This window comes from Brassica rapa, chromosome A06, assembly GCF_000309985.2.
Source record: "Brassica rapa cultivar Chiifu-401-42 chromosome A06, CAAS_Brap_v3.01, whole genome shotgun sequence".
NCBI lineage: Eukaryota > Viridiplantae > Streptophyta > Magnoliopsida > Brassicales > Brassicaceae > Brassica > Brassica rapa.
In genome coordinates, this window is record NC_024800.2 from 5,179,279 (window position 1) to 5,188,988 (window position 9,710).

The 9,710-nt window shown below is 32.4% G+C and overlaps 1 long non-coding RNA gene across 1 annotated transcript; it reads right to left on the minus strand.

The window, feature by feature from the left end:
* Positions 1–1,102: 1,102 nt before the first annotated feature.
* On the minus strand, positions 1,103–5,267 carry LOC103872026. The gene is made up of 2 exons (XR_633615.3): positions 1,603–5,267; positions 1,103–1,495 (listed from the first exon to the last, which is right to left on the minus strand). It is a non-coding gene; the product is annotated as an uncharacterized LOC103872026 (long non-coding RNA).
* Between the last annotated feature and the right edge of the window lie 4,443 nt (positions 5,268–9,710).

Here is a 9,710-nt window from a genome sequence, read left to right on the forward strand (position 1 = left end):
TATTTGTACTACAATTTTTTAGTTATTGATTTATATTTTAAGAGTAATTTAAAAGTGAATAAATATTATCATATGTTTGACTTAGTTTCGCTTCCGATTTTTATTAATTTGATTACAATTTTGACCAAAATACCTATTACTACAGAGACAGTTTCTCTCACAGAGAAGAAAATAGACATGTCTTTAGGTGTGTTGATGTCTTTTTGTAAACTCATACAAAGATGCGTACTTGTTTATTGCTCATGAACCTTCATGTGTTCTTGTGAGGATAGATACTATTACCAAGATGTCAAAGAGCAATACCAATGTCAATAAAGTCAAGAAACATAGATCATCTGTAAGTAACGTGATAAGGTTTCTCATAGCTTTTCATGTTTAACTTATCCTTTGTAATGAATTTTAATGTCTCTTTATTGACCATTAGCATGTGCTTATTGCTTTGATGCAGAATAAGAAGGAGAGCATTAGTGCTGCTGCGGAAAAAAAAACGCGGTGAAGGGAAGCGTTACATTGACTCAAGGACTGACAATCTGACATTAGACATGTTGGTGTTGTTGTTGTGTTCTCTTCTCGGTCAATTTATTGTTGGCCTAGCTGCTTTGTCCTATCATTTTTGAGATTTTTGTTTTTCTTTGCAGTTTAGTTTTGAGGTATATCATAATTTGAGGGTGTTTTTGCTAAGCGAAGGTCTAGTTACCTGTAACAATAGCCAAGGAAACCAGTTTCTTGTAACAACAACAGTTGCTCGGAAAGTTCTATCCTATTTTAAGTTGAGCTTACAGGAAGCTGGAGATTTTTCCTTCAGTATTAATCCATGCATTCCTGAAGTGTTGCTTTGTCTATTAAGATCTATTGGTGCAATGTTTCTTCTGATGCCCATGCAAACCTTTTCCACTTATTCGACCATTTATCATTTGCACAAGTCTGATGACACAGTCCAACTTGAAGAGACTGTAGTTTAGAAAGAAACAATGCCACTGGGATGAAATTTTGAGTCATGCTGGCTAGAATAAGGAACATACCCAAATGCGCTTGGAAACTGATCTAGTATGGGCAGTTTGATGAAAGCAATTATAACTTTTTTGCATTTCTGCAACAAAAAGATTTGGAGATTGCTTTTTTTCTTGATATGCAAATACAAAGTAGCAGCAGCAAATGGAGAAGAAGAGCTGAAGCAAGCAAAGATGAAGACATGAAGGAAGAGAGAATGAGACTACACTGCTGCTTAACAGAAAAACAAATAGTGACGCAGTGCAGGGATTATGGTTGTTCTCAAATGGTTTTGAAGAAGTATTCCATAAGAAACATGCCTTGGTGACTCGTGTTTGTTGCTTTTTGTCGCAAACGCTTCCTAACTTGCCGGGCTCGCTTCCCTGAAATATATGTATTGTTAAAGTCCATGTATTAGTTTCTGATCTCTGGACATGGACCCCAATGTCAAAACTCTCCTTAATGTACTTATTCCTAGCTTTTCCTCTCTCTGCATTAGTTCGTCCTAGTTCATTACATACACAACACAACCCAAAGATTCCAATCAAAAACTCCGAGATTTTTGCAATGATCAGATCTAATTACAGAGGAGATCGATTGACTTTTTTTTACCTGTGATCCTCCAGGTCTGTTGAAGACACCGAAGAAATGAGCAGTTGATTGAGGATTGAAACGACCATGTATTAACGAATTAGTTGGAGACTGAAGGATTCTGGGTATATCGGAGACATCATCTTCCACTGATCGATGTCACACCCTTCAAAGGCACACTCTTGAAGTCAAACAGACTCCTGCTCTCTGTTCGCTGATCATATTCTTCTCAAACGTCGTTCTCTCGTCTGAGCCGTTAATCTCTTATCCGGTAGCGATATCAGCGACTATCTCTGATGATGATGATTAAGTTGGGTGAATTGATCCGAGAGAACAAAACTTTTATATATTGAGCTACATGAGACCCAGAAACAGAACACGAAGTTTACGGAAACGAATCGAAGCTGTGGGAATCTTTAGTTGAGTATTGGATGTAGCAGTAGCCTTTACCCAACATGATTCCCATGATCCCTGCGAATTCCATATGGGTTTCTGGGAAAGCAAAGCAACCGCCGGAGATACTTCTTCCATTGATGAAATCTTAACTCTTGATAGATTTGTGAAGCTCTGAGATTTTTAATCTCTGGGGATAGTTGATCCTTTAATGGACAAAAGTGAAAGTGCGAGACAAAAATATGTGGGGAATGGGATGACTCGTTGTTGGTGTATATATACACCTTGTGAAAGTGGTGTAGAAGCTAGGGAAGTTGAATCGAAGATCAAGTAGTGGGAAAATTTTGTTGAATGCCGTAATAAATAGCTCCTGAAAGTGGAGCCGGAGCGGTACGACAGTGGTCTCAGCCGGAGCCATCCCTCTTACGATTCTCGTTAGGTTTTTTGATTCTGGATGTATTTAGGTTTAGACGTACCACTATATATAGGAAGAGGATCAAGGAGAGGTGGAACAAAACATCCAAAATGAGTATAAAGATTGTCATTGATTGAGCAGAAAAAGGAGATTGGAGAAGACGGAGTGGAAAAGTCAGGATTACGAAACAGGATTTGTCGACATAGGTTTGGTGGGCCAAATTATAATTTTAACAGTCCACGATGACGTGTCAAAATAAAATGTTATGATTGGTTAATTTTTTAAGGTGACGTGGATGCGTTTAGAATGCTTGATATCCTGCTTTTAGTATTGTTAGATTTTAAGAAGTTTATAAACATTTTTATGAAAACTAAACATGTGCCTTTGAAAAGTGAATTAACATACGTTTGATACTAAGATTATTAAGATGTATATTGATATGATTGTATCTGCGAGATTAAAATTTTGAAATACAGCAAGTGTTGCTTACCACATGACCTGCAATAGGTTTACTTTTTTAAATGTAAACTTTTTTATTTGTAAATATAAAATCAAGATAAATTTTCCGATCGAGAAGTATTGTTACTATATAGTAGAATCAAGTATTCATATTCGAGCTCAAACCTCTCAATAATGAAACAAAGTTTATCTAAATACAGTTTACATTGCAGGGATTATCAAAAAAAAAGAAGTTAATCACATGTTGAAGTATTGAAATAGCTGGACTAACCAGTTTCGAACTCAAATTGGACACTAAATAAAACGATACACATCCAGTTAAAGTAACCATAGTTGAGTTATTCAATAAATTAGGTGTCTCTAGGCTCTAGTCGCAGTCAGTATTTAAAAACGAAGAAGAAAACGGAAACTATTAACTGGATGATGACCGATGAGCGGCATAAGCTCACTCATAATAATAAAATGTCAAATTCTAAAGGGACCCAATTACATAACGAAAAAAAAGAAAAATTGTTTTAAATTTTGGGGACAAAACAATACTCCTCATTTCTTGAATGTTTTGGTGTTTTCACATATATTAAGAAAATACATTAATTATGCATTGTTTTTTGAAATTATCAAATTTTAATGTTTTTAACCAATAGTTTTTCAATAAATCTAACTAATTTTATTGAAATTTGCAATTTTTTATAGAAAACATAAAAAAAAAAATTTTTGTTAAATAAATTTTTTATCTAAAACTTCTGTTTTAATGAAACGGATGGGTATTTTGGCTCATTAGTCATTACTACGAGGACATGGATTTCCTGTTTAAATAGTAAATACATCTTTGAAAACTACATGTATTTGGTGTATATCTTACACTAATAATTGAGTGATTATTATGAAAATTATGTTTTATAAGGGACGGTCGGAATAAGATATGTTCTTGACCGAGTAATCTGCTAAGTTTTTTTTTGATCTAAATGTTAGAATTTATATCACTTCAAAAAAAAAATTTACAATGTTGTGGAGTATAATTTATTACAAACAGAAAATAAAAGAGGATTTGGAGCATTAACTAAAATGAAAAAAGAACCAAAAATACAATTCGAACAAAGAAGGAAAGGTAGCAGACACTAGAAAAGGGGGACAGCAGTCTAATGCGTAGCCCCCGGTCAACCACCCTAAAGAAGTCTTCTTGGTTTAAGGAGACATCGTTCAGGCCAAAAGTTGTAAGTGATGACTTGAGTGAGAAGCTTGAGGACCAAAAAGTAAATCCACTAAGTTAATTTTACCAAAAAAATGCACCAAGTTAAATGTTTAATGACTGTTTAAGGTATACGTTTCTATGTAAGTTACGAAGGAGTCAATTGTTTCTAAACCGTCGATAAATCTGTTTGTTGTGTTTCCATTTAAAAGTTGCAGTTGTTTGTTGATACCTTCCGACCACACTATGTTCATGCATTCATATATATTTTTCTTAAAGCATACAAATATTTATGTTTCCGTATTACTTTAACAACAATGAAAGATTATAAGATAAAGAAAGATTACGAATATATAATGCGGAAAAAATAATAATAATGTGAAGAGAGGAATCGAAGGTAAAAGATAACTTACATCAGTGCAAAGTCAAAATGAAAAATTAAAGTACGTCGTACTTTTTGGAAACGAACCGAGACATGCCAAGGAATAACGAGGAATAATGCATTCTCTAATATTCTTAAAAAAATTACTATTTATAAGAAATAATTTTTTCTTATTATTTTTTACCATTCTTTTTTTTGTAGAGAAATAAAGAATAAAGTTATTCCTTGTTAAATATGGGATAAAACAATCATTTTTTTTTATTTCTACCATTTTATTTCTCTTCGTTCCTTTCCTATTTGTTCCTCTTATTTTCAGAATGATCACAAGTCGGATAATGATCTTTTTAATATTCCTTTTTTAATGAAAAGAAGTAATTTCATATGTTTGCCGAAAATTTAAGCATTGTAAATAGTTTATTCCAACCGAAATTACAGCTGCAACTCTTTTCTTACTGGGCAAACTCAACTTTTGGTATTTTTTTTAATGTTCTCAAAAGGCATATATGTATATTATTTAACTATACCTGATTTTAAGTGGGCAGAGACAACTTAGGAGATGACTGATTTCTCCGCTACCACCCGTAAACGCAATTTTTGCGGTTTGTAACGGTTGTTGGTGTTTTGCAACAATCACTCAAACCGTTCTACCATTTTAAATCCTTCTTAACCTCTTAAATTCAAAAGCTGGTTTCAACTAGCGTTTGCGGTTGCAAACGGTTGCGGAAGGGTAAATTGTTTTTCTTTAAAAAAAAACAATATAAATACAAAAATAAAAATAAAAATAAACATTGTAAACTGAAATAATAGAAATACTAAAATATATCTATTATATTATATTTTATATTATAAAACTTTAAATAAAAATATTTTCAATAATTTTTAAAAATTAAAAATATAATTTTATATCTATAATTTTTATATTTTTCATAATATTATGATGTTTGATATTTTAATAATTATATAAAATATAAATATTATTAATTTATTATTTAACCGCTATTGTATTTGGTGGTTAACCAGTCATAAGTATTCCGCAAACGCACCAATTTCTAACTGCCAGTCGTACAAATCTATTAAAACCACAATCACCCGCATCCACAAACTTCCGCAACCGTAACCGTTGCGGTTACACCAGTCAGGCCCTTAATCGGGGTTGTTTGTATAAACTTCCACAATGCTGTAAAAGGAAACAAAAATAATCGTAATTTGTTTGTGGAGACCAAATCTTGATCCATTAATAAACATATATACACAAGATTTCTGATATTTCAACACCATTTGAGTTTGGTCAATTTACTTCAGTTTTTAGCATCTGAAATGTACATATCAGCTTAAATATAAGAGATTTTAACTTTAAATGCGATATATAGCCCGTAGCTATGTTTTGAAAGAGTTTTATTTTAAATTTTTTGATAATAAATTGTTTAAAACTCGCAAATAGATTCATGTTACAGCTAACTCGATATATAGGAATTGAGTGTGATATTACATTGAAACGTTAACCGACACTTTTTGAAACAAAACAAAGAACTCCAAAATAACACTATTAACAGAGTGAGAGAGAAGGCTTTTGAATAAGCTTTAAGAAGTAAGAACATGCTAACGTTTATTAATTGTTTGTTAATGTCAACCGGGTTACATTAAAAGATATAAAAGTCGGCAATACCACTCCCAGGGTTGACTTAATAAATAATCAATAATATTTTGTATTTTTAACATATTTATGATGATGCTGATGAATTATTTTGTTCACCAAATAAAAATTTCGAATTTCATATTTTCGTATAAAGTATATAGTATGTCGGCCTTATTTTATTAGTTATTGGTAATATAATAGGGAAGATAAGTTAGGGCCTCGTTTAACAATAAATTTGCCGTGCTCTGATTTGTGTTTAACAATAAATTTCTATTTCAAAAATAAATTGTCAACAATATTATCTTACTTATGGACGGGCGAAAAAATGCTTAATTCAGGGGTTGCTTATAAAAAAAGAGAAGCAAATAACACCGAAACTGGTATAGAAGAATCTGTATAGGTGTATCACCAGGCAGGAAACACCTTAATATGTGCCCAACACATTCTGCCGAAGGAGATCTTTTTGAAACTATTTATTATTTTAATTTGGAAAAGCTGGCTCTAACTGATTCTTACCATATTCAGAACATATTATTGTCTATGTTCTGAACTTGCGAATATGTGAGCACATGAGCTAATCAGGCAAACTATTCTGTCTCTCGTCAACTTTCAAGGATTTTCCAAAAGAACACATCATCATTAAGAATAACATACTGAAAAGATGATATTTTAAATGCAGGATTTACAAATACTAGCGCAATTGATCATTCCTTTCGATGTCAATTTTTTGAAACTAATTGAAAAGCTACTATTTTGATCAAGGTCACGATTTTAAGCTATTGTTATTTTTATGTTGTTCATTAGACTCATTACAGATGGCAGATGCTTAGTTTTACCCAGGCCTGGTTTTACCGCGGTTGGCCAATATATACTTTTTAAATGGACTTGATTTTCTACAAATTGTTAGTTTGAATTTGACCTACATTTTTATCATAAAGATTAATTATATCTTTGAAAATAAAGATTCATAATAATTGTTTATAAATTCTGTGCGTTAGATGAAATCTATAGCCCACTAAAAAAACAGACATCACCGATCAGCTATAGCTAGATTTCATGTGGACTAGCTTGCAATGAAGTTTCCATATGTTGGATACTAAAAGTTATGAATGTTTTACTTCTAAAGGTGAGTGTTGCTAAAAACATATCAGAAGATTTGATCAATCATATATCCTCGTCTCGTCTTGGTCAGTGTATGTATATACGTCTTGGTCATTGTATGTACATACATACAAAAAACTTGCAAGCGTATACACAAAAACTAGAAAGTAAAAACCATGCAAAATCATACTCCCAAGTTGTTTATAAGAATTAAGAACACTAAGTTTCCGCGTTCAGTTGTTTATCGGAATTAAGAACACTATTAAACACTAAACGTTCGGAAACTATTATCATTCATATAATAGCACTGAAATAGATCATAGTTACGAGTCAGAATTTTATAGAAATCCCAAGTTTCCGCGTGGCGCATTGCGCTTCGAGTTATCCAACAGACATTCGCTTGAAGCTCACATTACATAGACATTTCGACGTTATATTAATTAAAAGTTTATTACAATAACATAAATATTTCAATTCTGTTGAAATAATAGATTTTTCGCTTCACAGTGACGCTCAAGAAAATAAATGTCGTCAATGAAACATGAACTTGTTATATACATATATTATTTGTAGTAATTGAATTCATGTATAGGATATTCTGTTTCAATTTCGTAATCTTCAAAACGTTACAACGTAAAATCTCGATCGGGTTTTCGCATCTCAGAAATGATTTGCATTTCCTCTAAAATGTTGTTAAATTATTTTGATACAATTAACCAAACGTTATTTACTAATGGGCCATATCAATCTAGTTTGATAGTAGTGGACAATCGACTCTATATTAATGGGGCAGATCTATCTAGCATCTTACGGTGACTGAAATTTATCAATATTGACGGGCCAAATCTGTCTAGTATCTTCCACTAATTCACACATTTTACTTCTGTCAAAATTTGTAAATAAAAATAACTTAAAAACTGCCGCAACAGCAACATATTGGCCCAACCAAAGACACAAGAATCAGCCCGTGAAGCAAAGAGCGATACAAAAGTAAAACCTGTAATGAAAACAGAGGGTTTGACCTTCCATTGGCTAAAGCAGAGAATGCAACATCAAAGGGTGAGCATTTTACCCGATATCCGAGCCCGTATCTGAACCCAACCCGAAAAATCCAAACCAAAATTCGAACTAAAGTAGTAAAATATCCGAACGGTTATTGAATTAGGAGATATTGAATATCTGAATCTGAACAGATAATATTCGAACCCGAATGGATATCCAAAGATAATATTATCCAAAGATAACCAAACATATAAATATTTGATCCTATATTTTTAGTTTAGTTCTCTAATTTTATTCAAAATATTTAAATTGATGATGCCCATGGCCCAAAATTAGATAATATACATATATTGACAAAATCATTTGATAGTTCCTTAAAATACATATCAAGCTCTTGTATTTTACATTAAAAAAAGTTGCATCCAAAATTTTAAAATAACAACTAAATTATTGTCTTTCTAATTTTAAAGTTTTATTTTCAATCATATTAATAGTTTAATCTATTAAAACTTAGAAAACTATTTAAGTTAAAAATATATATTTTAGATAAAAAGTTAAACAATGATTTTTTAAAAAAATATATCTGAACCCGATCCAAAATAACCGAACCTAAACTTAAAATATCTGAATCCGGCCTGAAATGTAAAATATCAGAACGCGTTCTATACCTCTATACCAAAATACCCTATCTGAACGCGAACGCACCCCTAGCAACTTCCAGGAAATTTTGTCCAGCTTATACGCTCCTCCATTGTCGCACAGAAAACAATCTCGATCCTAATGCTACTTTAGCTGATATTTTTTTTTTTAAATGCTTACTTTGGCTAATCTTGCATAGGCTAACATACAATTTTTAATGGAAATTGCAGTCAATAGCTTTCAAACAAACTATAATTAGGAATCTAACTAAAAAAAAATAAAAAGTCTCTAACATTCCTGCAATATATGCTATATTGCCCTCACTATTTATTTATTTTATTTTTTGTTTTATTTTCTTTCGGTAACTACTCCTAACTTTTGGTAACTACTCCTAACTATTATTGTTTTTCCATAACCACATATATCACTTCATCTTCGACCATCCTATCATCACCATGGCACCATCATAATACCTCTTTATATCCACGATCACGGTTTCTCCGAAACCACAACCACCAGTTGCTTTATAACCACTATCGCTGATCCGGTAACCGTCGCCGCTCCGGTCGCTGATCCGGTAACCTCGCCGCTCCGGTAACCGCTGTCACTGCTGTAGCTACCACCACCACATGTGTCTCTACCGTCGCAATAATCATCACCTCTTCCGTAATCTCCATCAACTTCTTCATGAACACATCCATCACATGTCCACCATTATCATAGCCACCAAGACCACCACTAACTCTGTAACCTCTGCTACATCTTTCCAATCTACCCAATGATTCTTCGATCGTAACCACCATCGCTTTTTATTATAGTGACTGTAAAATTGAGTTTTATCCTATTTTCTAATTTATTCAAATATATACTATACTATTTTGTCTATTCCATTCTATTTATATTTTCATTTGCT